The 18327-nt window shown below is 46.5% G+C and overlaps 1 protein-coding gene across 5 annotated transcripts in view; it reads left to right on the top strand.

Moving 5' to 3' along the window:
* Positions 1–18327, top strand: part of PARP10 (poly(ADP-ribose) polymerase family member 10) — a 173104-nt gene that overhangs the window by 138547 nt on the left and 16230 nt on the right. The window lies entirely within an intron of this gene.

Here is an 18327-nt window from a genome sequence, read left to right as displayed (position 1 = left end):
TGTAGTGTAACATCCGGCTGTTGTATCACACGGGATATCTCTTTGTAGTGTAACATCCAGCTGTTGTATCACACGGGATATCTCTATGTAGTGTAACATCCGGCTGTTGTATCACACGGGATATCTCTTTGTAGTGTAACATCCGGCTGTTGTATCACACGGGATATTTCTATGTAGTGTAACATCCGGCTGTTGTATCACACGGGATATTTCTATGTAGTGTAACATCCGGCTGTTGTGTCACACGGGATATCTCTATGTAGTGTAACATCCGGCTGTTGTGTCACACGGGATATCTCTTTGTAGTGTAACATCCTGCTGTTGTATCACACGGGATATCTCTATGTAGTGTAACATCCGGCTGTTGTATCACACGGGATATCTCTTTGTAGTGTAACTTCCGGCTGTTGTATCACACGGGATATTTCTATGTAGTGTAACATCCGGCTGTTGTATCACACGGGATATTTCTATGTAGTGTAACATCCGGCTGTTGTGTCACACGGGATATCTCTATGTAGTGTAACATCCGGCTGTTGTGTCACACGGGATATCTCTTTGTAGTGTAAAATCCGGCTGTTGTATCACACGGGATATTTCTATGTAGTGTAACCTCCGGCTGTTGTATCACACGGGATATTTCTATGTAGTGTAACCTCCGGCTGTTGTATCACACGGGATATTTCTATGTAGTGTAACCTCCGGCTGTTGTATCACACAGGATATCTCTATGTAGTGTAACATCCGGCTGTTGTATCACACGGGATATCTCTATGTAGTGTAACCTCCGGCTGTTGTGTCACACGGGATATCTCTATGTAGTGTAACATCCGGCTGTTGTATCACACGGGATATTTCTATGTAGTGTAACATCCGGCTGTTGTGTCACACGGGATATCTCTATGTAGTGTAACATCCGGCTGTTGTGTCACACGGGATATCTCTTTGTAGTGTAACATCCGGCTGTTGTATCACACGGGATATCTCTATGTAGTGTAACCTCCGGCTGTTGTGTCACACGGGATATCTCTTTGTAGTGTAACATCCAGCTGTTGTATCACACGGGATATCTCTATGTAGTGTAACATCCGGCTGTTGTATCACACGGGATATCTCTTTGTAGTGTAACATCCGGCTGTTGTATCACACGGGATATTTCTATGTAGTGTAACATGCGGCTGTTGTATCACACGGGATATCTCTATGTAGTGTAACATCCGGCTGTTGTATCACACGGGATATCTCTTTGTAGTGTAACATCCAGCTGTTGTATCACACGGGATATCTCTATGTAGTGTAACATCCGGCTGTTGTATCACACGGGATATCTCTTTGTAGTGTAACATCCGGCTGTTGTATCACACGGGATATCTCTATGTAGTGTAACATCCGGCTGTTGTATCACACGGGATATCTCTTTGTAGTGTAACATCCGGCTGTTGTATCACACGGGATATTTCTATGTAGTGTAACATCCGGCTGTTGTATCACACGGGATATCTCTTTGTAGTGTAACATCCGGCTGTTGTATCACACGGGATATTTCTATGTAGTGTAACATCCGGCTGTTGTGTCACACGGGATATCTCTATGTAGTGTAACATCCGGCTGTTGTGTCACACGGGATATCTCTTTGTAGTGTAACATCCAGCTGTTGTATCACACGGGATATCTCTATGTAGTGTAACATCCGGCTGTTGTATCACACGGGATATCTCTTTGTAGTGTAACTTCCGGCTGTTGTATCACACGGGATATTTCTATGTAGTGTAACATCCGGCTGTTGTATCACACGGGATATTTCTATGTAGTGTAACATCCGGCTGTTGTGTCACACGGGATATCTCTACGTAGTGTAACATCCGGCTGTTGTGTCACACGGGATATCTCTTTGTAGTGTAAAATCCGGCTGTTGTATCACACGGGATATTTCTATGTAGTGTAACCTCCGGCTCTTGTATCACACGGGATATTTCTATGTAGTGTAACCTCCGGCTGTTGTATCACACGGGATATTTCTATGTAGTGTAACCTCCGGCTGTTGTATCACACAGGATATCTCTATGTAGTGTAACATCCGGCTGTTGTGTCACACGGGATATTTCTATGTAGTGTAACATCCGGCTGTTGTGTCACACGGGATATTTCTATGTAGTGTAACCTCCGGCTGTTGTATCACACGGGATATTTCTATGTAGTGTAACCTCCGGCTGTTGTATCACACAGGATATCTCTATGTAGTGTAACATCCGGCTGTTGTATCACACGGGATATTTCTATGTAGTGTAACATCCGGCTGTTGTGTCACACGGGATATCTCTATGTAGTGTAACATCCGGCTGTTGTGTCACACGGGATATCTCTATGTAGTGTAACATCCGGCTGTTGTATCACACGGGATATCTCTATGTAGTGTAACATCCGGCTGTTGTATCACACGGGATATCTCTTTGTAGTGTAACATCCGGCTGTTGTATCACACGGGATATCTCTATGTAGTGTAACATCCGGCTGTTGTATCACACGGGATATCTCTTTGTAGTGTAACATCCGGCTGTTGTATCACACGGGATATTTCTATGTAGTGTAACATCCGGCTGTTGTATCACACGGGATATTTCTATGTAGTGTAACATCCGGCTGTTGTGTCACACGGGATATCTCTATGTAGTGTAACATCCGGCTGTTGTGTCACACGGGATATCTCTTTGTAGTGTAACATCCGGCTGTTGTATCACACAGGATATCTCTATGTAGTGTAACATCCGGCTGTTGTATCACACGGGATATTTCTATGTAGTGTAACATCCGGCTGTTGTGTCACACGGGATATCTCTATGTAGTGTAACATCCGGCTGTTGTGTCACACAGGATATCTCTATGTAGTGTAACATCCGGCTGTTGTGTCACACGGGATATCTCTATGTAGTGTAACATCCGGCTGTTGTGTCACACGGGATATTTCTATGTAGTGTAACCTCCGGCTGTTGTATCACACGGGATATTTCTATGTAGTGTAACCTCCGGCTGTTGTATCACACAGGATATCTCTATGTAGTGTAACATCCGGCTGTTGTATCACACGGGATATTTCTATGTAGTGTAACCTCCGGCTGTTGTATCACATGGGATATCTCTATGTAGTGTAACATCCGGCTGTTGTATCACACGGGATATTTCTATGTAGTGTAACATCCGGCTGTTGTGTCACACGGGATATCTCTATGTAGTGTAACCTCCGGCTGTTGTATCACACGGGATATTTCTATGTAGTGTAACATCCGGCTGTTGTATCACACGGGATATTTCTATGTAGTGTAACATCCGGCTGTTGTGTCACACGGGATATCTCTATGTAGTGTAACATCCGGCTGTTGTGTCACACGGGATATCTCTTTGTAGTGTAACATCCGGCTGTTGTATCACACAGGATATTTCTATGTAGTGTAACCTCCGGCTGTTGTGTCACACAGGATATCTCTATGTAGTGTAACATCCGGCTGTTGTATCACACGGGATATTTCTATGTAGTGTAACCTCCGGCTGTTGTATCACATGGGATATCTCTATGTAGTGTGACATCCGGCTGTTGTATCACACGGGATATCTCTTTGTAGTGTAACATCCGGCTGTTGTATCACACGGGATATTTCTATGTAGTGTAACCTCCGGCTGTTGTATCACATGGGATATCTCTATGTAGTGTAACATCCGGCTGTTGTATCACACGGGATATCTCTATGTAGTGTAACCTCCGGCTGTTGTATCACACGGGATATTTCTATGTAGTGTAACATCCGGCAGTTGTATCACACAGGATATCTCTATGTAGTGTAACATCCGGCTGTTGTGTCACACGGGATATCTCTTTGTAGTGTAACATCCGGCTGTTGTATCACACGGGATATTTCTATGTAGTGTAACCTCCGGCTGTTGTGTCACACAGGATATCTCTATGTAGTGTAACATCCGGCTGTTGTATCACACGGGATATCTCTATGTAGTGTAACATCCGGCTGTTGTGTCACACGGGATATCTCTTTGTAGTGTAACATCCGGCTGTTGTATCACACGGGATATTTCTATGTAGTGTAACCTCCGGCTGTTGTGTCACACAGGATATCTCTATGTAGTGTAACATCCGGCTGTTGTATCACACGGGATATCTCTATGTAGTGTAACCTCCGGCTGTTGTATCACATGGGATATCTCTATGTAGTGTGACATCCGGCTGTTGTATCACACGGGATATCTCTTTGTAGTGTAACATCCGGCTGTTGTATCACACGGGATATTTCTATGTAGTGTAACCTCCGGCTGTTGTATCACATGGGATATCTCTATGTAGTGTAACATCCGGCTGTTGTATCACACGGGATATTTCTATGTAGTGTAACATCCGGCTGTTGTATCACACAGGATATCTCTATGTAGTGTAACATCCGGCTGTTGTGTCACACGGGATATCTCTTTGTAGTGTAACATCCGGCTATGTTTGTCTGATCGCTGTCTTTCATGTTGACTAAAATCTTCTTTTGGAGACTTATGTCTCTCTCTTTATCCCATGAATGATACCCTGTCATGTTGTAACCTCTCGCGATCTCTCATGGTAATTGACATCTGACTGTCTCTTCTTGTGGTGTCTGATGTCTCATTGCCTCATGTCATTGGTGACTGACTTCTTGTTGTCGTTTTACATGGCGACTGAAGTCTCGCTGACTCTTCTCATTGTGACAGACGTCTTACTGTCTCGTTGTAAATGACATCTCGTTGCCTCTTGTGGTGACTGACATCTCGTTTCCAAAAATTCTTAATAAATATAATTCTGGATTTATTATTCAACGGCTCATATACAAAAAAATCCATTCTTAAAAGATACTTTATTGACCAATCATTAAAAAGTTTTCAAAACTTCAAAAAACAGGCAAACAAAAATAGGCTTATTGCTGATTTTCAAGATCCAGCCGCAAACACTAGAGAGTTGTTCCGATGTCAGGTAGAGGGTCACAAACCTATTTGTCCCTATAGGACCCTATATCTCTCTCCTACCTGACAGCGGAGGTTGGCGCCCTCTTGATACGCACATGGCGCCCCCGCTCCTCGGCGGCTCTCCCTAATCACCCTGTTGACTCCTATCTAAATGACATCAGCTTGGAGTACAACAGATGGCCGGGGACAAAAATATAATAGACAATAACCCCATGCCACAAACCACCAAGACAAAAATGTGAGGAATAGTAACTGGAAAAAACTCTAACTTTTGGCAGATTTGTAAACATTTGCTTTGGGAGGAAAAGGGGTCTAAATAACCCTATTTAGGTGTCTCCCTGCCTGACAGCGGAGCTTTTACACCCTACGTTACTCTGGTGCCCCCGCTCCACGTGGGCTGACCCTTACTGACCCCTACACTTCTCACCCAGAAAGAGGAAAGAGGGTGTCAGAACATATGGCCAAGGGAGACAGGGGTAATAACTTGGAATTATCCCTGAAAAAATCCCCCCCAAAGACAAAAAATGTTTTAATAATAATAATAGAAAAATGTATCTGCAAACCGCAGTATCCAGTGTCCGGGATAATAGTGCATTAGTAAAGGGGGTAAGATATCAATCAGAACGGACACAATCATTTAGATGTTCCTAAGCAGCATTAATGTCCATTTCTCACATCACAGAACGCTGCTATAATCCCCAACAACACATTTTTCATATTGCATCATGCCCAAAACAATGAGCCATTGATCGCTCAGGCTCAAAATTGCACTGTCCCAAAAAAAAAAAAAAAAATCAGCAAATTAACAAATATGTAAGAACTTAGCTCATGGCCACTGAAAAATCGCCTCAATATATATAGTAGTCGGGGTGATAGGACTCTGACAAGGGCAGTTTCACATAAAACAGATCTACAACCATCTGAGTGTCCTTAAACAGCATTAATGTCCACTTCTCACCTCACAGAACGCTGCTGTAATCCCCCAGAACAGCACATCTTCATATTGCTTCATGCCCTAAACCAATCAGCCATTGACCGCCCGGCTCACATTGCACTATCGCCAAGTATTACATCAAGAAAATGGAGAAATATGTGAGAACTTAGGTCATGGCCAATGAAGAATCGCCTCGAGGCGTTTCCCTCCCGTAACAGGCGTTCATCAGGAGGCCCCTGCTGTGTCATGGACGCTCCCTCCGAGCACCAGAGGTCAGGCCTGGTGGCAGGTATCAGTGGGTATGTGGTGACCACTGGTCATTTATAGCGACCCTACAACCTAGTCCAAGTGATAGAGGAAAATGGCGTCACAGTGCTTAGGCCCCTTATATGTCTCCACTTCATAGAGTTCATCTGCGCCATGGTTTTAGGCCCCAAAAATACCTCCTTTCATTTACTTCCTATCTGACGCCGCCATTATGTGGTGGATCATTTACCATTTCAGCCACATAAGTGCTGATCCGTCTCCCATGTGCCCGCCCCGGCCGACGTCACAGGTCCTCGACGCGTCTGACGTACAAGCCACAGGGGCGCGGTCCAGATCCGGAGTCCCTCTCTCAGCGTGCCTGTCCAGACCAAAGCAGCAGATCGCTGCATCAAGGATCTCTACCGCACTCCTAGATGCATCGTGCATAGCAAAACAAGGGAGACGCTTCCTCCTCCCTCACTGCCGAAACACACGGCGCTCTTACTTTATGGTCATGGCACAGAAACACCCCGCGTAATAAAACATTTCAGTGTGTCCTCTATAACTGTGACAAGCATCACTTCCTCAGACCGCAACTAGACATACCAGGGAGAACACAACTGTTAACCCTTAATAGGAATTAACCCCGCATCAAAGTCCCTTCCGTCTCTGGTGATGTCCACATTTAGTGTGGAGTCCCCCTATCTCACATAGGGAATATAATGTATACATAGACCTCTTAAGGGGTTAAATCACCACCCCCATTGTTAACCTCTATTGATATGAACGATAGTGGGAATTGATAGCCCTATTCTACCCACAACAACCACAGATCATCCCCTAGATCTCTGGATGGACCGAGGTTTTACTGCATTAATAACAATAAAGGGGTAATAATACCGGGTAGTTCTCCAAGCATCCATACGTAAGTTGTCCATTGAGGCCCTTGGGGGCCACAGATTCCATTTTAAATATCCACCGCGCTTCCTTTTGCAGAATTACTCTGTTCCGATCACCCTGTCTTCCATTTTGCTTGACAACCTCCAGAACACAAAAGGAGAGAACGTTTCCATTCCCCCATGTTCCTCCCGCACATGGCGAGCCACGGGGTGTCCCGCTTATTTCTTACGTCCCCAAGGTGCTCGCTTATTCTTCTCCTAAACTCCCTTTTTGTTTTGCCGATATAATTTTTTGGGCAGGAGCAGGTCGCCATATAGACAACCCCTATGGTTTTACAGTTGGCGAAGTCTCTAGCGAAAAATCTTCTTCCATTGGCCACGCTCGTAAGGTTTTTCCCAGAAGCCGCATATCCACAGGAGGAGCAGTTACCACCTGTAAAGGTACCACAGATCCTCCTGTTGGCTCTTGTATAGTGGCTATGCACAAGTCTATCTCTAATAGAACGGCCCTTGCGAAAGGTGATTTGGGGTTTTTCAGGAATCATGTCTGATAAATCCACATCCGGGATTTTTTTTTGGGACAGTGCAATTTTGAGCCTGAGCGATCAATGGCTCATTGTTTTGGGCATGATGCAATATGAAAAATGTGTTGTTGGGGATTATAGCAGCGTTCTGTGATGTGAGAAATGGACATTAATGCTGCTTAGGAACATCTAAATGATTGTGTCCGTTCTGATTGATATCTTACCCCCTTTACTAATGCACTATTATCCCGGACACTGGATACTGCGGTTTGCAGATACATTTTTCTATTATTATTATTAAAACATTTTTTGTCTTTGGGGGGGATTTTTTCAGGGATAATTCCAAGTTATTACCCCTGTCTCCCTTGGCCATATGTTCTGACACCCTCTTTCCTCTTTCTGGGTGAGAAGTGTAGGGGTCAGTAAGGGTCAGCCCACGTGGAGCGGGGGCACCAGAGTAACGTAGGGTGTAAAAGCTCCGCTGTCAGGCAGGGAGACACCTAAATAGGGTTATTTAGACCCCTTTTCCTCCCAAAGCAAATGTTTACAAATCTGCCAAAAGTTAGAGTTTTTTCCAGTTACTATTCCTCACATTTTTGTCTTGGTGGTTTGTGGCATGGGGTTATTGTCTATTATATTTTTGTCCCCGGCCATCTGTTGTACTCCAAGCTGATGTCATTTAGATAGGAGTCAACAGGGTGATTAGGGAGAGCCGCCGAGGAGCGGGGGCGCCATGTGCGTATCAAGAGGGCGCCAACCTCCGCTGTCAGGTAGGAGAGAGATATAGGGTCCTATAGGGACAAATAGGTTTGTGACCCTCTACCTGACATCGGAACAACTCTCTAGTGTTTGCGGCTGGATCTTGAAAATCAGCAATAAGCCTATTTTTGTTTGCCTGTTTTTTGAAGTTTTGAAAACTTTTTAATGATTGGTCAATAAAGTATCTTTTAAGGATTGACATCTCGTTTCCAGTCATGACTAACATTTTACTGCGTCTTCTCAATGTGACTGACTTATTGCTGCCTCCTCTCATGGTGATTGACTTCTTGCTGCCTCCTCTTGTGTTAATTGATGTCTCGCTGCCTCCTTTCCTGGTAATTGTTGTCTCCCTGCCTCCTCTCATGGTGATTGACTTCTTGCTGCCTCCTCTCATGGTGATTGAAATCTTGCTCAATCCTCTCATGGTGACTGACTTCTTGCTGCCTCCTCTCATGGTGACTGACTTCTTGCTGCCTCCTCTCATGTTGATTGACATCTTGCTCCCTCCTCTCATGGTAGTTGACTTCTTGCTGCCTCCTCTCATGGTGATTGACTTCTTGCTCCCTCGTCTCATGGTAATTGACTTCTTGCTCCCTCCTCTCATGGTGTTTGACTTCTTGCTGCCTCCTCTCATGGTGATTGACTTCTTGCTGCCTTCTCTCATGGTGATTGACTTCTTGCTGCCTTCTCTCATGGTGATTGACTTCTTGCTGCCTTCTCTCATGGTGATTGACTTCTTGCTGCCTTCTCTCATGGTAATTGACTTCTTGCTCCCTCCTCTCATGGTGATTGACTTCTTGCTGCCTTCTCTCATGGTAATTGACTTCTTGCTCCCTCCTCTCATGGTGATTGACGTCTCGCTTCCTCCTTTCCTGGTGATTGTTGTCTCCCTGCCTCCTCTCTTGGTGATTGACTTCTTGCTGCCTCCTCTCTTGGTGATTGACTTCTTGCTGCCTCCTCTCATGGTGATTGACTTCTTGCTGCCTCCTCTTGTGTTAATTGATGTCTCGCTGCCTCCTTTCATGGTGATTGTTGTCTCCCTGCCTCCTCTTATGGTGATTGACTTCTCGGTGTCTCCTTTCCTGGTGATTGTTGTCTCCCTGCCTCCTCTCATGGTGATTGACTTCTTGCTGCCTCCTCTCTTGGTGATTGACTTCTTGCTGCCTCCTCTCATGGTGATTGACTTCTTGCTGCCTCCTCTCATGGTAATTGACTTCTTGCTCCCTTCTCTCATGGTAATTGACATCTTGCTGCCTTCTCTCATGGTGATTGACTTCTTGCTGCCTTCTCTCATGGTGATTGACTTCTTGCTGCCTCCTCTTGTGTTAAATGACGTCTCGCTGCCTCCTTTCCTGGTGATTTGTCTCCCTGCCTCCTCTCATGGTGATTGACTTCTTTCTGCCTCCTCTCTTGGTGATTGACTTCTTGCTGCCTCCTCTCATGGTGATTGACTTCTTGCTGCCTCCTCTTGTGTTAAATGACGTCTCGCTGCCTCCTTTCATGGTGATTGTTGTCTCCCTGCCTCCTCTTATGGTGATTGACTTCTCGGTGTCTCCTTTCCTGGTGATTGTTGTCTCCCTGCCTCCTCTCATGGTGATTGACTTCTTGCTGCCTCCTCTCATGGTGATTGACTTCTTGCTTCCTCCTCTCATGGTGATTGACTTCTTGCTCCCTCCTCTCATGGTGATTGACTTCTTGCTCCCTCCTCTCATGGTGATTGACTTCTTGCTGCCTCCTCTCATGGTGATTGACTTCGTGCTTCCTCCTCTTGTGTTAATTGATGTCTCGCTGCCTTCTTTCATGGTGATTGTTGTCTCCCTGCCTCCTCTCATGGTGATTGACTTCTCGCTTCCTCCTTTCCTGGCGATTGTTGTCTCCCTACCTCCTCTCATGGTGATTGACTTCTTGCTGCCTCCTCTCATGGTGATTGACTTCTTGCTGCCTCCTCTCATGGTGATTGACTTCTTGCTGCCTCCTGTCACAGTGATTGACTTCTTGCTGCCTCCTCTCATGGTGATTGACTTCTTGCTGCCTCCTCTCATGGTGATTGACTTCTTGCTGCCCACTCTCATGGTGATTGACTTCTCGCTACCTCCTCTCATGGTGATTGACTTCTCGCTGCCTCCTCTCATGGTGACTGACTTCTTTCTGCCTTCTCTCATGGTGATTGACTTCTTGCTGCCTTCTCTCATGGTGATTGACTTCTTGCTGCCTCCTCTCATGGTGATTGACTTCACGTCACCTCCTCTCATGGTGATTGACTTCTTGCTGCCTTCTCTCATGGTGACTGACTTCTTTCTGCCTTCTCTCATGGTGATTGACTTCTTTCTGCCTTCTCTCATGGTGATTGACTTCTCGCTGCCTCCTCTCACGGTGATTGACTTCTTGCTCCCTCCTCTCATGGTGATTGACTTCTTGCTGCCTCCTCTCATGGTGATTGACTTCTTGCTGCCTCTTCTCATGGTGATTGACTTCTCGCTGCCTCCTTTCCTGGTGATTGTTGTCTCCCTGCCTCCTCTCATGGTGATTGACTTCTTGCTCCCTCCTCTCATGGTGATTGACTTCTTGCTGCCTCCTCTCATGTTGATTGACTTCGTGCTGCCTCCTCTTATGGTGATTGACTTCTTGCTGCCTTCTCTCATGGTGATTGACTTCTTGCTCCCTCCTCTTATGGTGATTGACATCTTGCTCCCTCGTCTCATGGTAATTGACTTCTTGCTCCCTCCTCTCATGGTGTTTGACTTCTTGCTGCCTCCTCTCATGGCGATTGACTTCTTGCTCCCTCCTCTCATGGTGATTGATTTCTTGCTGCCTCCTCTCATGGCGATTGACTTCTTGCTGCCTCCTCTCATGGCGATTGACTTCTTGCTCCCTCCTCTCATGGTGATTGACTTCTTGCTGCCTCCTCTCATGGTGATAGACTTCTTGCTGCCTCTTCTCATGGTGATTGACATCTTGCTCCCTCCTCTCATGGTGATTGACTTCTTGCTGCCTCCTCTCATGGTGATTGACTTCTCGCTGCCTCCTCTCATGGTGATTGACTTCGTGCTGCCTCCTCTCATGGTGATTGACTTCGTGCTGCCTCCTCTCATGGTGATTGACTTCTTGCTGCCTCCTCTCATGGTGATTGACTTCATGCTCCCTCCTCTCATGGTGATTGACTTCTTGCTGCCTCCTCTCATGGTGATTGACTTCTTGCTGCCTCCTCTCATGTTGATTGACATCTTGCTCCCTCTTCTCGTGGTAGTTGACTTCGTGCTGCCTCCTCTCATGGTGATTGACTTCTTGCTGCCTCCTCTCATGGTGATTGACTTCGTGCTGCCTCCTCTCATGGTGATTGACTTCTTGCTGCCTCCTCTCATGGTGATTGACTTCTCGCTGCCTCCTCTCATGGTGATTGACTTCTTGCTACCTCCTCTCATGGTGATTGACTTCTCGCTGCCTCCTCTCATGGTGATTGACTTCTTGCTCCCTCCTCTCATGGTGATTGACTTCTTGCTGTCTCCTCTCATGGTGATTGACTTCTTGCTGCCTCTTCTCATGGTGATTGACTTCTCGCTGCCTCCTTTCCTGGTGATTGACTTCTTGCTGCCTCCTCTCATGGTGATTGACGTCTTGCTCCCTCCTTTCATGGTGATTGACTTCTTGCTGCCTCCTCTCATGGTGATTGACGTCTTGCTCCCTCCTTTCATGGTGATTGACTTCTTGCTGCCTCCTTTCCTGGTGATTGTTGTCTCCCTGCCTCCTCTCATGGTGATTGACTTCTTGCTGCCTCCTCTCATGGTGATTGACTTCTTGCTGCCTCCTCTCATGGTGATTGACTTCTTGCTCCCTCCTCTCATGGTGATTGACTTCTTGCTGCCTCCTCTCTTGGTGATTGACTTCTTGCTGCCTCCTCTCATGGTGATTGAGTTCTTGCTGCCTCCTCTCATGGTGATTGACTTCTCGCTTCCTCCTTTCCTGGTGATTGTTGTCTCCCTGCCTCCTCTCATGGTGATTGACTTCTTGCTGCCTCCTCTCATGGTGATTGACTTCTTGCTGCCTCCTCTCATGGTGATTGACTTCTCGCTACCTCCTCTCATGGTGATTGACTTCTCGCTGCCTCCTCTCATGGTGATTGACTTCTCTCTGCCTCCTCTCATGGTGATTGACTTCTTGCTCCCTCCTCTCATGGTGACTGACTTGTTGCTGCCTCCTCTCATGGTGATTGACTTCTTGCTGCCTCCTCTCATGGTGATTGACTTCTTGCTGCCTCCTCTCATGGTAATTGACTTCTTGCTCCCTTCTCTCATGGTAATTGACATCTTGCTGCCTTCTCTCATGGTGATTGACTTCTTGCTGCCTTCTCTCATGGTGATTGACTTCTTGCTGCCTCCTCTTGTGTTAAATGACGTCTCGCTGCCTCCTTTCCTGGTGATTTTTGTCTCCCTGCCTCCTCTCATGGTGATTGACTTCTTTCTGCCTCCTCTCTTGGTGATTGACTTCTTGCTGCCTCCTCTCATGGTGATTGACTTCTTGCTGCCTCCTCTTGTGTTAAATGACGTCTCGCTGCCTCCTTTCATGGTGATTGTTGTCTCCCTGCCTCCTCTTATGGTGATTGACTTCTCGGTGTCTCCTTTCCTGGTGATTGTTGTCTCCCTGCCTCCTCTCATGGTGATTGACTTCTTGCTGCCTCCTCTCATGGTGAGTGACTTCTTGCTGCCTCCTCTCATGGTGATTGACTTCTTGCTCCCTCCTCTCATGGTGATTGACTTCTTGCTCCCTCCTCTCATGGTGATTGACTTCTTGCTGCCTCCTCTCATGGTGATTGACTTCGTGCTTCCTCCTCTTGTGTTAATTGATGTCTCGCTGCCTTCTTTCATGGTGATTGTTGTCTCCCTGCCTCCTCTCATGGTGATTGACTTCTCGCTTCCTCCTTTCCTGGCGATTGTTGTCTCCCTACCTCCTCTCATGGTGATTGACTTCTTGCTGCCTCCTCTCATGGTGATTGACTTCTTGCTGCCTCCTCTCATGGTGATTGACTTCTTGCTGCCTCCTGTCACAGTGATTGACTTCTTGCTGCCTCCTATCATGGTGATTGACTTCTTGCTGCCTCCTCTCATGGTGATTGACTTCTTGCTGCCCACTCTCATGGTGATTGACTTCTCGCTACCTCCTCTCATGGTGATTGACTTCTCGCTGCCTCCTCTCATGGTGACTGACTTCTTTCTGCCTTCTCTCATGGTGATTGACTTCTTGCTGCCTTCTCTCATGGTGATTGACTTCTTGCTGCCTCCTCTCATGGTGATTGACTTCACGTCACCTCCTCTCAAGGTGATTGACTTCTCGCTGCCTCCTCTCACGGTGATTGACTTCTTGCTCCCTCCTCTCATGGTGATTGACTTCTTGCTGCCTCCTCTCATGGTGATTGACTTCTTGCTGCCTCTTCTCATGGTGATTGACTTCTCGCTGCCTCCTTTCCTGGTGATTGTTGTCTCCCTGCCTCCTCTCATGGTGATTGACTTCTTGCTGCCACCTCTCATGGTGATTGACATCTTGCTCCCTCCTCTCATGGTGATTGACTTCTTGCTGCCTCCTCTCATGTTGATTGACTTCGTGCTGCCTCCTCTTATGGTGATTGACTTCTTGCTGCCTTCTCTCATGGTGATTGACTTCTTGCTCCCTCCTCTTATGGTGATTGACATCTTGCTCCCTCGTCTCATGGTAATTGACTTCTTGCTCCCTCCTCTCATGGTGTTTGACTTCTTGCTGCCTCCTCTCATGGCGATTGACTTCTTGCTCCCTCCTCTCATGGTGATTGATTTCTTGCTGCCTCCTCTCATGGCGATTGACTTCTTGCTGCCTCCTCTCATGGCGATTGACTTCTTGCTCCCTCCTCTCATGGTGATTGACTTCTTGCTGCCTCCTCTCATGGTGATAGACTTCTTGCTGCCTCTTCTCATGGTGATTGACATCTTGCTCCCTCCTCTCATGGTGATTGACTTCTTGCTGCCTCCTCTCATGGTGATTGACTTCTTGCTGCCTCTTCTCATGGTGATTGACATCTTGCTCCCTCCTCTCATGGTGATTGACTTCTCGCTGCCTCCTCTCATGGTGATTGACTTCTCGCTGCCTCCTCTCATGGTGATTGACTTCGTGCTGCCTCCTCTCATGGTGATTGACTTCGTGCTGCCTCCTCTCATGGTGATTGACTTCTTGCTGCCTCCTCTCATGGTGATTGACTTCTTGCTCCCTCCTCTCATGGTGATTGACTTCTTGCTGCCTCCTCTCATGGTGATTGACTTCTTGCTGCCTCCTCTCATGTTGATTGACATCTTGCTCCCTCTTCTCATGGTAGTTGACTTCGTGCTGCCTCCTCTCATGGTGATTGACTTCTTGCTGCCTCCTCTCATGGTGATTGACTTCTTGCTCCCTCCTCTCATGGTGATTGACTTCGTGCTGCCTCCTCTCATGGTGATTGACTTCTTGCTGCCTCCTCTCATGGTGATTGACTTCTCGCTGCCTCCTCTCATGGTGATTGACTTCTTGCTACCTTCTCTCATGGTGATTGACTTCTCGCTGCCTCCTCTCATGGTGATTGACTTCTTGCTCCCTCCTCTCATGGTGATTGACTTCTTGCTGTCTCCTCTCATGGTGATTGACTTCTTGCTGCCTCTTCTCATGGTGATTGACTTCTCGCTGTCTCCTTTCCTGGTGATTGACTTCTTGCTGCCTCCTCTCATGGTGATTGACGTCTTGCTCCCTCCTTTCATGGTGATTGACTTCTTGCTGCCTCCTTTCCTGGTGATTGTTGTCTCCCTGCCTCATAGAATCATAGAATCGTAGAGTTGGAAGGGACCTCCTGGGCCATCTGGTCCAACCCCCTGCTCAAAGCAGGATTCGCTAAATCATCCCAGTCAGATGTCTGTCCAGCCTCTGTTTGAAGACTTCCATTGAAGGAAAACTCACCACTTCTCGTGGCAGCCTGTTCCACTCATTGATCACTCTAACTGTCAAAAAGTTTTTTCTAATATCTAATCTGTGTCTCCTCCCATTCAGTTTCATCCCATTGCTTCTAGTCTTTCCTTGTGCAAATGAGAATAAAGTTGATCCTTCTACAATGTGACAGCCCTTTAGATATTTGTAGACAGCTATTAAGTCTCCTCTCAGTCTTCTCTTTTGCAAACTAAACATTCCCAAATCCTGCAACCTTTCGTCATAAGACAGTGTTTGCAGACCGGTCACCATTCTGGTCGCTCTTTTCTGAATTTGCTCCAGTTTGTTGATGTCTTTTTTAAAATGTGGTGCCCAAAACTGGACACAATATTCCAGATGAGGTCTGACCAAAGAGGAGTAGAGGGAAATAATGACTTCACGTGATCTAGACTGTATGCTTCTGTTAATACATCCTAGAATTGCATTTGCCTTTTTTGCTGCTGCATCACACTGTTGACTCATATTCAGTCTCTGATCTATTAGTATACCCAAGTGTTTTTCACATGTGCTGTCACTTAGCCCTATTCCTCCCATTCTATATATGCTTTTTTCATTTTTATTTCCCAGATGTAGTACTTTGCATTTCTCCCTGTTAAAGACCATTCTGTTAGTTGCTGCCCACTTCTCCAGTTTATTTATATCTTTTTGAATCCTCTCTCTCTCCTCTAGTATTAGCTATCCCTCCTAGCTTTGTGTCATCAGCAAATTTAATCAGTTTACCCTCAATTCCTTCATCTAAATCTTTGATAAAGATGTTGAACAATACAGGGCCCAGGACAGAGCCCTGTGGTACCCCACTTGAGACATTCTTCCAACTGGATGTGCAGCCATTTACGACCACTCTTTGGGTCCGATCACTAAGCCAGTTATGAATCCACCTAACAGTTGCCTTGTCCATTCCATACTTAGTCATTTTTTCAATAAGGATTGTATGAGAGACTTTGTCAAAGGCTTTGCTGAAGTCAAGATATACTATATCTACAGCATTTCCTTGATCCACCCAATCAGTGATTCCGTCATAGAAGGAAATTAAGTTAGTCTGACATGACTTATTAGTTACAAACCCATGCTGACTCTGTTTAATCACTTCATTCTTATCCAGGTATTGACATACATGTTGTTTAATAATTTGTTCAAAGATCTTTCCTCCTCTCATGGTGATTGACTTCTTGCTGCCTCCTCTCATGGTGATTGACTTCTTGCTACCTCCTCTCATGGTGATTGACTTCTTGCTGCCTCCTCTCATGGTGACTGACTTCTTGCTGCCTCCTCTCATGGTAATTGACTTCTTGCTGCCTCCTCTCATGGTGATTGACGTCTTGCTCCCTCCTTTCCTGGTGATTGATTTCTTGCTGCCTCCTTTCATGGTGATTGACTTCTTGCTGCCTCCTCTCATGGGGATTGACGTCTTGCTCCTTCCTCTCATGGTGATTGACGTCTTGCTCCCTCCTTTCCTGGTGATTGACTTCTTGCTCCCTCCTTTCATGGTGATTGACTTCTTGCTGCCTTCTCTCATGGTGATTGACTTCTTGCTGCCTCCTCTCATGGTGACTGACTTTTTGCTGCCTTCTCTCATGGTAATTGACTTCTTGCTGCCTCCTCTCATGGTGATTGACGTCTTGCTCCCTCCTTTCATTGTGATTGACTTCTTGCTGCCTCCTCTCATGGGGATTGACGTCTTGCTCCTTCCTCTCATGGTGATTGACTTCTTGCTGCCTCCTCTCATGGTGATTGACGTCTTGCTCCTTCCTCTCATGGGGATTGACTTCTTGCTGCCTCCTCTCATGGTGATTGACGTCTTGCTCCTTCCTCTCATGGTGACTGACTTCTTGCTGCCTCCTCTCATGGTGACTGACTTCTTGCTGCCTCCTCTCATGGTGACTGACTTCTTGCTGCCTCCTCTCATGGTGACTGACTTCTTGCTGCCTCCTCTCATGGGGATTGACGTCTTGCTCCTTCCTCTCATGGTGATTGACTTCTTGCTGCCTCCTCTCATGGTGACTGACTTCTTGCTGCCTCCTCTCATGGTAATTGACGTCTTGCTCCCTCCTTTCCTGGTGATTGACTTCTTGCTGCCTCCTCTCATGGTGATTGACGTCTTGCTCCCTCCTTTCCTGGTGATTGACTTCTTGCTGCCTCCTCTCATGGTGATTGACGTCTTGCTCCCTCCTTTCATGGTGATTGACTTCTTGCTGCCTTCTCTCATGGTGATTGACTTCTTGCTGCCTCCTCTCATGGTGATTGACTTCTTGCTGCCTTCTCTCATGGTGATTGACGTCTTGCTCCCTCCTTTCATGGTGATTGACTTCTTGCTCCCTCCTCTCATGGTGACTGACTTCTTGCTGCCTTCTCTCATGGGGATTGACGTCTTGCTCCCTCCTTTCATGGTGATTGACTTCTTGCTCCCTCCTCTCATGGTGACTGACTTCTTGCTGCCTTCTCTCATGGTAATTGACTTCTTGCTGCCTCCTCTCATGGTGATTGACGTCTTGCTCCCTCCTTTCATGGTGATTGACTTCTTGCTGCCTCCTCTCATGGTGACTGACTTCTTGCTGCCTCCTCTCATGGTGACTGACTTCTTGCTGCCTTCTCTCATGGTGACTGACTTCTTGCTGCCTCCTCTCATGGTGATTGACGTCTTGCTCCCTCCTTTCATGGTGATTGACTTCTTGCTGCCTCCTCTCATGGTGATTGACTTCTTGCTGCCTTCTCTCATGGTAATTGACTTCTTGCTGCCTCCTCTCATGGTGACTGACTTCTTGCTCCCTCCTCTCATGGTGACTGACTTCTTGCTGCCTTCTCTCATGGGGATTGACGTCTTGCTCCCTCCTTTCATGGTGATTGACTTCTTGCTCCCTCCTCTCATGGTGACTGACTTCTTGCTGCCTTCTCTCATGGTAATTGACTTCTTGCTGCCTCCTCTCATGGTGATTGACGTCTTGCTCCCTCCTTTCATGGTGATTGACTTCTTGCTGCCTCCTCTCATGGTGATTGACTTCTT

This window comes from Dendrobates tinctorius, unplaced genomic scaffold (genome assembly GCF_039654945.1).
Source record: "Dendrobates tinctorius isolate UK_male_01 unplaced genomic scaffold, ASM3965494v1 ptg000235l, whole genome shotgun sequence".
Lineage (NCBI taxonomy): Eukaryota > Metazoa > Chordata > Amphibia > Anura > Dendrobatidae > Dendrobates > Dendrobates tinctorius.
Note: the sequence above shows the minus strand (reverse complement) of the source record. Positions and strands in the feature narration are given on the sequence as shown.